Below are 16,285 nucleotides of genomic sequence, written 5' to 3'. Positions count from 1 at the left end.
AGTGTGACATGTTGACCCCTACCTCCCCAGCGGTACGTGGCGGTAACGTAACGCTCGCGTTCTTACGGTAATAGGCGAGTTCCCGCCCCGCCACTCCCCTCCGCGGTGACGTCACCGAGGGATATCGCGGTCGCTAGGCAACGCGAGTCAACAGCGGCGACGTTACGATAGTAACAGCGGTTACCTCCGCTAGCGTTACATAGCAACACAGCGCCAGGCAAAAAGGGTGCCTATTACGCGGCCGTTTTCCGTATGGTCCGATCGAGGCTACATGAGGCGCAGCGAAGGCTATTCACAGTCAGTTCTAATGTGGCTACCAGAGAGTTCTACCGTAGCAGTCGACGACTTCAGTTGTACTGCGACATCCGCCGAGTTGTAAAGTAACCGTCAGCCGACTACAAGTTGGAGTATAGCAGCCGTCGCGGAAAGAAGAACCGGACGTGTGAGTGATTGTGTAATTGGGAGCGTGTGATACAGTGATACAAAGCTCCCCTACGGTAAACGTGTAGACTACTGAAGACAGAGTGAACTGATTTGCGCATAGGGTTAGAAATCGTGAAACCCCGAAACAGTGTTAACAGATTAATGCGATTAGGGTTATAAAGTGTGAAACCCCGCAACTGTGTGATAAGTAATTGTAGCCGTTATTTGTAGATTGTTAAATAAACCAATTAACCATCTCTACGGCGTCTTCAGTAACGCAAACACGTTACAATATTTTAGATTTGTATTCAGGAAGTACTCTTTCAGAACACTGACCAGGACATCTACTATCCTGACCTTGGAGTTTTCTAGTTCTCCTCAGTTTGTGTTGTTCTGTATGTAGCGGCTTTGCGACGGTCTGATCCCCCATCCAGTCCTACCGACTGTGTATAAGATCAAGAAACTGAAAAATTGGCAAGATTCAACAAACTGCTCTGAAGCCAAGGATGGATAGATAGATAGATAGACAGATAGATAGATGGATAGATAGACAGATAGATAGATACGTGTAGATAGATAGACAGAAGGATAGATAGATGGATAGATAGACAGATAGATAGATACGTGTAGATAGATAGATAGATAGATAGATAGATAGATAGACTGATAAGTTAGATTACCTTAATTAATGAATAAGCATGTTCATTATTTAGTGATTTCCTTGTAGCAGTCGGTTTCTAGTTCTGACACGTATAACGATTTATGAATTTCAGCAAGAGAAATAATTCGTAGCGCATCCTCCTGCAGCACATCGCGCTGTAGCCCGCCTCTCAAGCAGGACTCTCAGTGCTGTCAGTGTTCCTCTTCAGAGGCATGAGTGTCGTGAGTGCTATAAAATTATTCGTACCTCTTTCTTCTTTCCTTCCGTAAGATGGTCAAGTAGAAAATTTGAGAACTTCCATCATTATGAATCACAGTCCATAATAAACATCTGATTTCATTCGACGATGCTGGTAACAGGAAGTTAAATAATTCGTATTGAAACCAATTATTATTTCTTTTTATTGCTAGTGGGGTGGGGCTAAGTCCCCTGTACTGCGGCCACATCTGGCCTATTGTACCAGCCCCAGATGATAGGTGAGGGTGATTGTGGAGCAATTGGAGGAATGAAGATTGGCAGGGGAAACCGAAGTACTCGGAGAAAACCTGCCCCAGCGCCACCTTGTCCACCACAAATCCCACTTGACCAGACCCCGGGATCGAACCCGGGCCGCCACGGTGGGGAGCCAGCGACTAACCGCTTGAGCTATGGCGCGGACCTATTGAAACCTAGCTCAGCCTGGCTGTATACAGACCCACATGACATTTCTGTTAATTGGGTACACTGCCACTACGGCGCATAACACGCACTCATACGAGGAAGAGTCAGTAAAAAGGTCACAAATTTATATAAAACGTAAAATATGTGACATTCGAACCTGGAAAAAACATTTATTTCTCGACATATGCTCCACCAGCACTGATATACTTGTTCCATCGCTTTACCAGTGCGTCGAAACCCGCAGCATAGAAGTTTAGTGACTGTTGTCTCAGCCACTTCCGTACCACCGTTTCAACCTCATCATCATCATCATCATCATCATCATCATCAGCGAAACGTTTGCCATGAAGGCGAAACCGCTTTACGTGATAAACACTTCCCACCATAAACAGGAAACTATTTTATGATTATGTTTTGCATTGAGTCTTTAGTCCGCAAAAAAGCACAACAAAACTCTCTTCTTCGGTAGGATACATCTCAAACACTGTTGCCATTTTGACTACTGAATCCAGCCTCTGAACTTGCGCATGCGCATCTGCTACCTAGACTTTCATGTAGCTGGACTGTGCTGCTACCTAGTAATACACATAGAAAACACATTACACCCAGTACAGCTGTTCTACTTTCATGTGTGATCTGTATATGACTCTCCCCCGTACATGAATTACCTGGTGATATATGAGGTTCTTAAGTTGCGCAAGCGCATATTTACGGATGCTTTCAGTACCTAGCGTCGAATGGTAGGATGAGAGGTAAATTGTGGAATGGAATGGAATACGAAAAGAGAGGTCATGCTCTCATCGAGATATTATCCTGGAATTTGCATGGAGAGACAAAGAGATCACGAAATCCCTCAGAATAGCAGGCGTCTCAGCTGAGATTCGAACAGATTACCTCCCGGGTTATAGTTTAGAGCGTCACCGCTATGCCATTCTGCTTTTTGCAGACTGACTGACTGATGACACAATTCCAGTAGGCCGGATCCAACAGCGTGGAACGCAAACACGATAGGTGAAAAGGATCTGAAAGGACCCCGCCGAAGCCCAATTGTAGTTTCTTGTCGATACGTAAGAAATACACGAAATTCTTCAGACAAATTATATGGTGCATGGACTGAGATTCGAAACGGACATCTCTCGAATATGGATCTCTGAACTAATGCTGTTTGATAAAATTTTATTTATTAAGTCCTTTCCATGTCCGTATTGCACCTAACTTGGGTCTGAAGAGGTTATTAATAAGAATCGAATTTTTTTTGGAAGTAAATGTGTTAACGTTAATCAAATTACACCTGCTGTAATTGCAGTAATTAGTCAGTTCCTTTTTTGACATGCAAGATAATGCAGAGAAAGGGCTCTCAAGAAGTTTTGTCCATCAGATTTCAAGTGCTGTTTCCTGAGCTTCTCATCCACAACGTTTGATCTACAATTAGGTTCACAACCTTCTGGTGATCCATTTTTAGTCTATTGCCCTTATTTTGAATAAAAATAAACGCATGCTTATTAGATCAACTTGTATTTATTTTCCTATTTTGAAACAAGAATCTCTAGTAAGTACTATTAAATTACTCCAAAATTGCTGCTGGTCCTCGCCAGAACAGTGATCCTTGGTTACTAGAACCACGGGACTCACGACCACATTTTACTCTCTGACGGTTCTGAGAACTGTCAGACTCTCTCTCGACTCGTGGTACGGGAAGAACTAATCGCTTACGTTCTTTTATATGTCACGGACCTCACAGAAAACAAAGCGTCAATAATTATTTTGTTGTTGCCTGTACTCGTTCCAGCGGAAACATTCTTAACGAGCCGTTGCCTAGCAACGATAGGGCTATTTACATACAGACACATATACTGATGGGTTGGATTTATGAAGTGCGCCATTGAGATGGGCTCAGGTGCCATGATATGCATACCGAGTTTCAATAATACTAGCTAAGACATTGAAAAATTAATAAAGGGGATATATAGACACACAGACAGCACGGTAATCTCATAAGCCTACTATTATTATTTTAAAATAAGGAAAATAGGCTGATAACAAACATAGGCTTATGTGATCACCTTGCTGCCTGTGAGTCTGTGTATCTTGCCTATCAACTTCTGACTACCTAAACCGATCTTTATGAAACTTGGTATGTATGTCATGACACCTAAACCCATCCCAGTGGCGTATTTCATAAATCCCTCCCATCATCAATTCGTGTGTCTATATATATAGTCCCCCATTCTTGCTAGGCAACGGCTCGTCAAACATATTCCTACGGCGAAGAACTTTTTAAGACGTCGTTTTCAATGGGTTCCGTATCGCATCAAAGGAAATTAGGCCATTAGTAGTTCCGAGAAATCCTTGTTTATTTGTTGTCAAGATACATTACTTAACAATATATAAAAATAACGAACACACGATTAGTTGTGTCCTGTACTTCAACAAGCACTGCACCATTAAGACATATGGAGGGAGTGGAGGTAAAGCTCTATTGTTCTTAACCTCAGCACTAAGTGTTTGCAAAAGTTCAGTTTCATGCTCCGGCCGCTTTATCCTCGGGAAAATAGCGCCGATACAGAGTGTACTGGCACTCAGTGGGCGCCATGCCGGGCTTGGCTTTGAGGAGAACATGAACACCTCTGAGAGTAGCCGCAATGTGTAGTCGCACTGGCAACGCTCGGGGGGGGGGCGACATCAAGTTTAAGCTGCGTACAGTCTGGACAGATCCTGATAAACAGACCCACGCCCGAGAATCACCCCTTCAATGCTACTAAAAGAGGCAAGGAGATTGCCGTATCCCGGAAACTGAGTAACATAGCGAAGCTTCGGAGGAATCAGCTGTCCACCTTTACCCGGTAGTCGAATAAAGGAACAGAATGATTATGATTATTATTATTACTACTAATATTATTGGGGGCATGGCCCTGCGGTCGAATCAGCCTCTAACAGAAATGAGTACCAGGAATCTTTCTGGGGGGTAAAGGGCGGCCGGCGCATAAAGCTGACAACCTCACCTCCATCTGTGAGCCAATTCTCTAGAAAATGTGGAAGCCTCGACGTCTCACAACCCTATGGGCCACGGCCTGTTAAAGGGATAGCTTTATTTTCACCTACTGAAAACAAAGAGCACAGGTGGAAGAATAACATTAATCGGCGTCCCAGGCAAGATTCGAACCAAACACTTTCAGAATATATGTCAGTAACGTTATCGGCACGCCATCTATGTTTGTGTTGTTTTTGTTGTTGTCATTACGGCTAATATTATTTTGTTAATATTATTATTATAATATGCCCACTATTTCAGTCATTTGCTTCATCATTTTATAATCACTGACATTCGTGGAGCAGCAGATATCAGAAAGGAACCTGTTTAAATGCTGTCCGCCCGGATGATTGGACTTCCTCATTAATCTAAATTAATATGAAAAAAATTTATCCACGTGCGGTCATGAACCGAGCCCCTCAATATGACGGGTCTGTAATTATATCGAAGCAAAGGTGTTGATCGGCTGACCATCTCCCCACAGGCAATAAATTCAACGGATGCCAGAGCGAACGTTAATAAATTGCCACTCTGTGCCAGCAATTACCAATATCTATTGGACTCATTAAAGGGCAGCTGCTACCTTTGGTTTCTACAAAAAACATGCCTCTACATATGTCACTACTCCTCTTAAATATCGCATAACAAGAGAAGGTGAGTGCTCGCTTATGTTTAATCACTTCCTAAAGTAAGCCAATTAGTCAACAGAGGGCAGTAACGTGGATTTATAAAAACAGTTTTTTCTCTCTGACAACATAAAAATGTAAGTAGTGGGCTTACTACCTTCTGGATTCTGCCTCCTTCTTCAGGCCCAATCGATAGAGGGAGTCCTTGTCTCTGGAGATAGCCCTGTCGATTGGGAACAACTGAGTAGGTTTCACCTGAAAACGGAGACAGAATCCAGTCTCCAAAATGTTGTGTTTTGAAAAATAAGTCAGGACGAGGGATAATGTCCAAAAACACAATATTTGCAATAAATGGTGAAGCTTTATTTGGCAGCAAGATCTTATGATGAATAAACGCTGGAGTCAGGGCTTCAAACCCCAACTACAGAATAATGAATATAGTTTCGCTTTGCCGTACGGAGCAGGTGGATCTAACAGGTTCGAATTTTAGTTAGCGTAGCGGTTCTCTTGATTAAGGTTCCGTATGGTTTTCCTTGCCGGTCACGGTAGCCGAGCGGTCTAAGGCATGCACTGTCTTCGCTCGCTCGGAAGCCGGGATCGTGGGTTCGAATCCCACTCAGGGCATGAATGTTTAATTTGTGTGTGTGCGTTTTTCTGTGTTTGTGTACAGGTAGAGGCCTTGCGACGAGCTGATCACCCGCCCAAGGAGTCCTACCGAATGTGTAAGATCTAGTAAACCGAAGTGAACGGAGAAGTTCATGGAGGTAGGCCTAGGCACACTGGGTCTGTAGTGCCAAGGGGGTAAAAAGGTTTTCCTTAGTGTCTCCAGGCAAATTACTGGCTTAGAACCTCGACTAGACTACTACCGCTTCCTTCTAAATCCTTTCAAATTTATTATTTGTCTCCACCCATTCGACAATATACGAGTATGTTTATATTCCGGAATACTAACAACGCCTCCATCCACACGCAATTTAGCCATTCATTCTACTCACCATCAGCTGGTGATTCCATCCTCGGTCACCTCCACCCACACAAAAGGGTCCTCAGAGGCCGCGCCACTACTGCGACCCACAAAATAGTTAATACATTTTAAAATAAATATTTTAATGTTTAGTACCGTTGCTATGCAACGAACGCGAGAAAGAATATGTGTTACTTTGTCGCGGTCTTTAAACACGTCAGCAACAGCCGGGCTATCGTTATGAAACCACCCATAACAAGAATAAAACTAACTGTTGGAAGTGTTTTCTGTTAGGTCAGCCCCGCGGCTATATAGCGAGGACCCAAGGTCGGATAATTGAGTTCAGTTGCGGGATATTCGCCGGACAGTAAGGATGTTAGTGTGGAAAGCTGAAGAATCTCCACTGTTAGAAGCTGTTGTTAGGGAACGGCTGTTGGTAACATAGGCTGGGAAAAGACTTAGCGTGTTCTGCAGTGATTTGTAAAGTACGGAGATAAGCGCTGGACTCTAATTATTTGTATACTTCCGAGTGGCGTGTACTGTTTGTCAATAAATCCATTTGCTAGTCCAAACTTCGTCTGTAGATACACACACAAATCGTGACAATTTAAACATTGAATTGCATCTTCATTGCAAAATTTTTAGCTTCTTTTTTATTTTAAATTGAAAGCTCAACATCTGGTTTTAAATTGCGGTCCTACCTAGGGCTCTAGAAATGTTTTGCTGGTCCTCACTGCATTTTAGTGAGAACCACTGCCCCGAGCGGAAGGGGCCATTTCCCAAAAACATTCTCAAAACCAGCAAAGACGCTGTAAGGAATCTACATTTTAGTGTCCATTCTGGCCCGCAATTCCGTTTATTGCCACTCATAATAATAACAACAGACACACACTCCGGCCAGCATATACACAGATCTAAAAATAAATCCACTTTTTTTGTGTCTGAGTAGCTACGAGTAGTTGTTTTCTCTGCTCACTTTACAACTGTGGAGCTATCCAAAGTTCGGTGGGCACCAAAGTCGCACCTGACAGTGTAGAGAAAAGGCAACTAAAATTGTCCGTACACTACTTGAGGCACCACGCCATTAAGACGTATGGAAGGAGGGGAGAGAAAGCTCCATGCATTCTTTTCTGTATTAGATCGATGTGAGCTTTACAGCCTGACAGCTTTTCTTTCCTTGGAACTACAGCCCCAGAGGGCCTAGGCCTACCTCGATGAACTTCTCCGTTCACTTCGGTTTTTCTAGATCTTACACATTCGGTAGGACTCCTTGAGAGGGTGATCAGCTCGTCGCAAGGCCTCTACCTGTACACAAACACAGAAAATCGCATACACACAAACTAAACATCCATGCCCTGAGTGGAATTCGAACCCACGATCGCGGTTTCCAAGCGAGCGAAGACAGTATTTGCCCCTGACAGCTTTACCCCTATAAAATTATCTCCCGATAGCTCAGTCAGTCCCAGAACCCGTCTAGAAACTGTGTTGGTCTTTCCGGGAATGTAACCCATAACCCTGAAGAAGAGAAATACCAGTATATCGTGCCGATGCTTTAAATCGAACACAATCCCTTGGTCGTCCAGCTTGTAGGCGAAACTTTGTATGGATTGTGAGATGTTATTTTGAAGCCTGTTTCATTGTTCGGCCCTGAGGATATTCATTATGTCAGGCCCAATAACCGTAAAACGTACAGCTATCTGCTACTTTGGTAGACTCGAGAGAAACTGTAAGATATTAACGGCGCCCCGGAGCTGGACGTGGGCAGTACTATAACATCATTAATTCTGTGCAGTCGAAACCCGTCTCTTTAAATTGGTTTACAAGAATAAGTTACACACGTGCATGTCCTGTGACATCTGTGTTTACACTGAGGCTAGATCACTGACAATTCCGCGATTTCTAGCTTTCACGTTTCTCCTTCAAAGTTAATATATCTCAGCTTAACGGACGACTGCCTCTGCGGCTAGAGATCCAGAGGTTCAGGTTCGATTCCCGGCGCTACCAGATTTCTTTTTTCGGAGAAGTAGTAGGTCTTGAAAGGGAACGAGGAGCTATTTCAAGGAAATATTGGTTCCGGTCTAGAAAACCGAACTTAACGGCCGTGGGGATTCGTTCCGCTGACCACCCGACACCCTCTATCCGCAAAAATTTGCCACTAAACTTTGCAAATAAGCGGCGGTCGCTCGGTCGGTGTGGTTCGCTTGCGGACTGAAAACACGGAGTTTGTTTTTGTTTGAGGTTAATGGACAAAACTCAGGGCGAAACGTACAAGTTTTTCATGTGTTTAATTGATCTAGGTTCTTTGAAGTTGTATGTGGGATAGGGGACATACCTCCAGTGTTCCTTTACCTTGACGGAAGTGACCGATTAACTTTGCACCTCTCCTGCTTATTCTCCCGGAATAAGGAGGTCCGGAAATATATTGTCACGTGTATGAGTATTTATAGACGGGGTTTGGACTCACGACTTGTGACTGCACTTCACAGATCACTGCCATACACAGCCTAGTGTCCCCTGTCTGTATACGGGAATCGGATAGGTGACCACTGGACACTCACGGCTTGTGAATACACTTCACAGATCACTGCCATACACAGCCTAGTGTCCTCAGTCTTTTAGTCTCTCCACTATCCGTGTCCTGGCAAAGAATTTTAACACAGGAACCATAATTATCTCACTGAATTACACACTCTAAATTTCACACATAAATTCTTCTCTTCATAGCCGGACAGTCAACTGAACACTCTTGAAATAATTAGTTTTCTCAAACAGCCCCAGTTACAACTTGGTACGGACCACATAGAAAACACCGTTCATCTCACTGTAATATTATTGCCTTCGTGTTTGTTGATGCGGGGAAGTATTTACCGAGCCATTGCCTAGAAATAGTTCTGGTATATTTGCTTATCTCGAGGTTCTACACGCTACAATATTTAATCATTTACTTTCTCACTAGTTTTGAATGAGGGGTAACAGAAACGAGAAACCGAGAAAAATTTACCACAGTGAGTTACGTTTCAGATGGGCCGCTCCATAGCTCAAACGGTTAGTCGCTGGCTTCTCATAGCGGCGGCCCGGGTTCGATCCCGAGTCTGGTCAAGTGGGAATTGTGGTGGACGAAGTGGCGCTGGGGCAGGTTTTCTCCGAGTACTTCGGTTACCCCTGCCAATCTTCATTCCACCAATTGCTACACAGTCACCCTCACCTATCACCTGGGGCTGGTACAATAGGCCAGAAGTGGCCACAGTACAAGGGACTTAGTCCCACCCCACTAGCAATAAAAAAATACCTTTCAGATGCAAGTATTTAAATCGAGCAAGTCACGAAATTGGATAGATCTACTCAGACTATTGGCCGGGCTACAGACTGGTTACGGGTTGGAAGGCCGAGAAACCAGGGTTCGATTCGCAGCAGGAGCAAGAAAATTTTCTTTTCTCTAGAGGTTTAGACTTACCCTGGGGCCCACCCGACCCCCTCTTTAATATTCCCCCGAAAATTCTGTTGAATTTCAACGGGCTGCATGGAGTTATATCCCAAATGATAATACTTTCCAAAATATATTTTGATGATAATTAGGAGTGTCCTTATTCAAACCAAAACGGAAGGATGTGTGTGTTTTACTTCTGGAGCAGCTGCCTGAACACTTTTGCGAGCATTCACCCCACCCACCCCGTCAAGGGGGCTTCATTCAACTTTCAAAACTAATTTTCACGTAATTAAATCATGCTGTGATGCTGTAATTCTATGGTAAAACATAATTTTCATTCTCATAATTCGCTTTACCCGTTCAGAGATGGTGAAACAGATTTGCTCAGACGTCAAATAAATCAAAACTTAGCTTCAGTCCTCCAAAATTAAATCTCTCATGTGTATGGTGTAACTATAGTATGTCCAAGAACATGGCTACCACACCGTGATTGTTTACATTTCTTTTGTTCAGCACTGTAGATCGTATTTTGTTCTTCTGCAACCTGTACAGCTTCACAAGATTTCTCTGCCACTATATTTGCTTGATATTGTAGCTATCTTATATTACGGTGTCACGAACAAAATATTTAAAAAGTAAAGATAAATTTGTCCCTGTGCTTAAATAAGTAAACACCATGCCATGAAGACGTATGGGCGAGTGAATATATAACCCCACTATTCTTGACCTTGACACTAGATGGAGGTGAGTGATTAGCTTCACGCTCCGACTATTTTACTCGCGGGGAAACGGTTTGAGGTACACATTGGGTAGGAGGCTTAGTGGGTCTCAGAGCGGGTCCGGAAGTTATGGAGAAGAGAAAAATTTGCTTCCACCTGAAATCGAACACCGGTCTTTCAGTCTTATCCCTTCACTATAAGCACTGAGCTGCACTGGAACCGTAAATAAAAGATGAGGGAACAGAAGTTGGGGGTACGTAATTTTGAGACACCTGTATTAGTCTTAATTGCATCCAGAACACAAATATCATTAAGATGTACATGTGATATACACACTAAATTCATGCATGGTTCCGACAGAGAAATAAGACTGCTTCGAAACAAGATAGGGAACACCTCGCTATCAAAAAGTTGCGTAATTATAGGACAGGATGTGTTAAGGTTCAGAAACCTGTACGGAAATGAACATGAGGCGAATTTATGGTCGCAATTCTTTGGAAGAGCAAAGAGCATACATAACAGATGTTACGTCTCTGAGTCTCTCATTAAACAATTTTCTTTTCCTTGGCACTAAACCCCAGTGAACCTAGGCCTACCTCCATGAACTTCTCCGTTCACTTCGATTTTTCTAGATCTTACACATACGGTAGAACTCCTTGGGCGGGGGATCAACTCGTCGCAAGGCCTCTACCTGTACACACACACAGAAAAACGCACACACACACAAACTAAACATCTATGCCCTGAGTGGGATTCGAACCCATGTTCCCCGTTTCCAAGCGAGCGAAGACAGTACATGCCTTAGACCGCTCGGCTACCGTGACCGGCCTCATTAAACGATTACAGTTTCGTATTGCTGATAAGCGCTGCGTCTTCGAGGATCTAGTCTAAAACAGAGTAAATTACGCATCAAAACAAACAGTTATTCGAGAAGAAAAAAGCAACGTAACGCTGATATTTGATATTTTTCTGTTGTCATACTGAATGGTCTTGCACAATAGGGTATTTTTTTAATGCTAGTGGGATGAGACTAAGTCCCTTGTACTGCGGCCACTTCTGGCCTATTGTACCAGCCCCAGATGATAGGTGAGGGTGATTGTGGAGCAATTGGTGGAGTGAAGATTGGCAGGGGAAACCGAAGTACTTGGAGAAAACCTGCCCCAGCGCCACTTTGTCCAGCACAAATCTCACTTGACCAGACCCGGGATCGAACCCGGGCCGCCGTGGTGGGAAGCCAGCGACTAACCGCTTGAGCTATGGAGTGGCCTACAATACGGTATGTCAATGAATTTTTCTCTGTCTATGTAAAAGCATACAGAGTTCAGTTTACAAAATCCAAGCTGACCTTGATATCTCCTCAACTTCTCCGCGTGCAAAGATATTCCCATACTTTGATGTCCTCTTTGATACTATGTAAGTTTCGTGGTAAAATTTGTTTGATATTATTAAAAATAAGGGATATATTTCAGGTGGTATAACCCCAATCTGTATATCGTGGTCTAATGTTACCAAAAGCAAATTTATTTTGAAGTGTTATATATTTCGAGATGTAACGAGGTGTAGTCCGTTGAAAGTCATATGACGTTTCAGAGGAACATTTCGTCTCCAGCTTCAGGGTCGAAGAATAAAACAAACAAAACGCCAGAATGAAGTAGATAGCAAGCAGAGCTCCAGTTTTTAACCTGTTTCACATTCAACCATTTGGTTTTCATAATGCAAATTCCATATTGTCACGTGATAGAGTGGTTGTAGACGGGATTAGTGTTGATAATTGGATTTACCCAACTCATAAACATCTCGTGACTGCACTTTTCAAATTACTGTAACACACAAAAAATGATGTTCTCAGTCATGGTCTTCACTGCGTTGCCTGGTAGTGGCTTTAACTGTGTAGCGTTCTCGATTTCCGTGACCAACGGCTCCTCTCCTCGCTGTCTGGCACCTTTCAGCTGCAGATTCCAACTGCCAAACTAACTTACAACGCACAATCAACTCCTTATATATCCTCGGCTTGGTCCGCATAGAAACAACTCTCCCAACCGTTTCTGTATTATTCCATCACGTTGCTGTGCACGGATCTCGTAGAGAACACCGTTTTCCATTATTGTTGTATGCTCATGTTGCCGCGGAATTGTTGATTTCGTGTCTGTTGGCAGAACCGTTACCTAGCAACGGGTCTATATACCACAATATATTTTCTGTGAAGCAGGAGGTTAATAAATGACGCCCTTTCCTGGGACAGCGGATTATTAATATACGGTGACATACAAGTCGTGTTAAATCCATTTCCAGGAAACGGCTAGTGAAGACTAATAGACTGAGGATACTAATCTGTGTGTCAGTGATGTGTCAAATGTAGTCAAGAGCCGTGAATGTACAGGGTGGCGATAAACTAAGACACCAATAAAAGTCCCGTCCGCAGTCATCCCTATACGTCACAATTTTACTGGTATTTCTCGTTTGCGGACTGAAATCAAGGAGTTCTTCTTTATATGGATTTCAGTCTCTCACTACTCCCCCTCCACTTTCATCACTCTCTGTCTCTCCTTCTATCTCTTTGTCCTGATGTATATATGTAAACACTGGAATACACATTTGTTCCTAACATTTTTAATAACAAAACGTGATCAATGTAATATAGGGCAAAGCAAATTATTTTAATTTGTCCTCTGAACCAAACCATGCAATTATGGGTCATTTTAAGGCCGCACATCATGAAGAGCTCCGTATGCTACAATGAAACGTCGGTAGCAGCTGTAAATCACAGGAGCGTGGAGCAGAATTGCAGCGAACGTGACTAATTAGTTTGAAGGGGAACGCCTTCGTAAGAAACTGCTTCTGCTTAATACTTTCTGATGCCCTAATTCTCTCCAGAAAGTTATGGGCGTTCATGTTAAAGATAGGTCCATCAATGTTTTGAAGCACGAATTTCTTTTAAATAATATTGTCATGAATTAGGGATTTGACTATAGTTGGGGTATGGATTGGTGAATTAATTTAATGGTCGTTTATAAACACCACTCGGAATTACAGACAATTACAACGCCACTGCTAATCTTCACAATTCAGAGATAACCACAGCACCTGCTAAGCCTTTTCACTCTGCTGTTATTTCACCAGCCGTTACATGGTAACGGCTTCTAACAGTAGAGATTCTTCAAGTTCAAGCGTTCATGACATCTTATAATAGCCACCGGTGCAGAATTCAACTCAGCTATACAGCCACCTCTCCTCAGCCTCCTTTGTTTAGCTCAACTGAAATGGTTGTCCCAGTTCTCTTCTTTATAACTCCTCAGTTCGGACTGCGTAGACAACACCCCATTTCCCACAGTAACTTTATTATTGTAGAGGTGTATTTTTTGTGCCGTTGCATAGAAACGACTGTTGTCTCATTGTTCGTTTCGAGGTTTTTGCAAAGCAACGAGTCTATACGCAACAGTACATTAAATCCAGAGCGTACCTCATAGGAAACATAATGTTCATTCATAATCAGTTAATGCCATCTAAGGAAGCAATAACAATTTATCCTGAGGATATTATGAAACACATGAACAGCATCTGTGGGCGAAATGCGGAGTCTTACTTACTAACTCCATGGAGCTGAGCCTTTCTCAAGAGGCCACCAGTCGCTCAGCTACTCAAGAATTTCTCAAAATTTTATGGAACACGAAGGTTTATTACCTTATTCACAAGAGCCCTCCACTGGTCTCTATCCTGACACATATCAATCCAGTCCATAGGACCCCGTCCTGTCTTTCTAAGATCCATTTTAATATTATTCTCGCAACCTACGTTTATGTCCTCCAAACGGTCTCTTTTCTTCTGGCTTTATCTTCCCACATGCATTCCTCTTCGCCACCTTTCGTGCTACATGCCCTGCCCACCTCAACCTCCTTGGCTTGATCATTCTAATTGTACTTGGAGAAGTGTACAAGTTATGAAGCTCCTCATTATGCAGTTTTTTCCAACCTCCTGGCACTTCATTTCTCTTCGGTTCAAATATTTTCCTAAGCACCCTGTTCTCAAGCACCCTCAGTTTGTGTTCCTCCCTTAATGTCAGAGACCAAGTTTCATACAGAACCACAGACAAAATCATAATTTTGTGTATCCTAATTTTTACGTTTCTAGACAGCAGACAACAAGACAAAGGTTCTTTGAAGAAAGAAGTCTTCTGGGATGTGGCACCGTGTAGATGTGGTGTTAACCGACGATTCGGAGGAAGGTATCGCCTCCATCTTCAGGGTAGAAGCAAAAATAAGAAATCCGCAAGTGAAGAGAGTGAGAACAGGTGCAAGCAGACTAATGTTGGAAACACATGACAATATTACAGTCTTACATGGACACAAGACTTCGCGACTTAAAGTTTTCGGATTTACGATCCAAGTAAAATAACGCCTTCCGGACTTAGGACTCAGAACTCAAATTTGTGACCGTGGGTAGCTTCATTCGAAAGCATAAGGTCACAGTGACCAATATCCCGGCGACATCTGTTGAGTGAGGTTGCCTCGGGGCTCTTCCACACTCAGACTTCTCATCTATGAATTCAGAGAAGTGCTTAAGATGTCGGATTTTGATAGAATGTTAATTAAATTCTTTCTGAAGTTTTGAATGTTCTGGTAGTTTCAATCGTAACTTTCAAGCATCCAAGGTGTGATGCTCTGCTGACTCGTATCATAAGTCTCAACGATCCATGGTAAAATATTACTCAACTTCCTTATTTTAATATTTATAAAAGTTTAAATGTTACTCCGTTACTTGATGTCCCTGTACTGCATTTATAATCAAAGAAACAAATTCTGGGAAGAACTAGCATAGGAGCATGGCAGTAAATTGATGCTGGCCTCGCCATTTCTATTTCTATTCATTTCTATTGGGACACATGGCCAAATTTTTATTTGTTTAAAGTCTATTCATAGATTTAGAAAATTCGGAAAGAACTAGGATAGCATACGACCGCTCAGAAAACGACACACACAATTCTTTATCGAGCCGTTGCCTAACAACGTTAAGAGGATACACATACGGACACAGAGGGCTCCACTATTCCTGCTTTCTAAAATTAGGAGAGATACACAAACAGACCGACAGACAGAGTAAAATTATTTTGTCTCCTTTTATTTTTTTTTTCAAAATAAGGAAATTAGGGTAATAAATTCGGCCTGTAGAATAATATAAGTTGGAATATGGAAAAATATGCCTGAACCTTGAGCTTCGGGAAAGTAACCTGACGTGTCTCACGCTCTAATGAACTGGACATCAGGCGGGAAGTCTTACGCCCTAGATACGACTACACGTTCGACAGAAGACTTAAACACACGAAGAGACAAATCAAAGGAAGAGGAGGAGAAGGAGGAGGAGGAGGAGAAGAAGAAGAAGAAGAAGAATTCAATGATACGGACGAAGCTCGATATGACGGTACTTCATAATTTATTTAGGAACACTGTATCATATGCAGAGGTTCTTACAGAGGAAGGGACATGGGTGATGGAGGCGAACAGCAAGACGCAAAGTGCGGGAGAGGCCCTCCACACTCTCCGGGGAATTCTGTGGACGAGCTGGGAAATGCAAGAGCAACAGCAGGCAGGATAGCGCGCCCGTACGAATAGTCACATGCCTGATTTCAGTGGTCCATTGGTTGTCTCCATGAAAAAGAAAGACAAAAGGAGATCTCTCAAGGCCTCCATATACTTGTATTATATTTTTATACCAATTTAACTCAGTAAAAGTTTAATATTTCTTGAAGGTATGTTCTTAATATCTTGGCAATGTGCATC

This window comes from Cryptotermes secundus, unplaced genomic scaffold, assembly GCF_002891405.2.
Source record: "Cryptotermes secundus unplaced genomic scaffold, Csec_1.0 scaffold523, whole genome shotgun sequence".
NCBI lineage: Eukaryota > Metazoa > Arthropoda > Insecta > Blattodea > Kalotermitidae > Cryptotermes > Cryptotermes secundus.
This window is presented reverse-complemented; position numbering follows the sequence as displayed.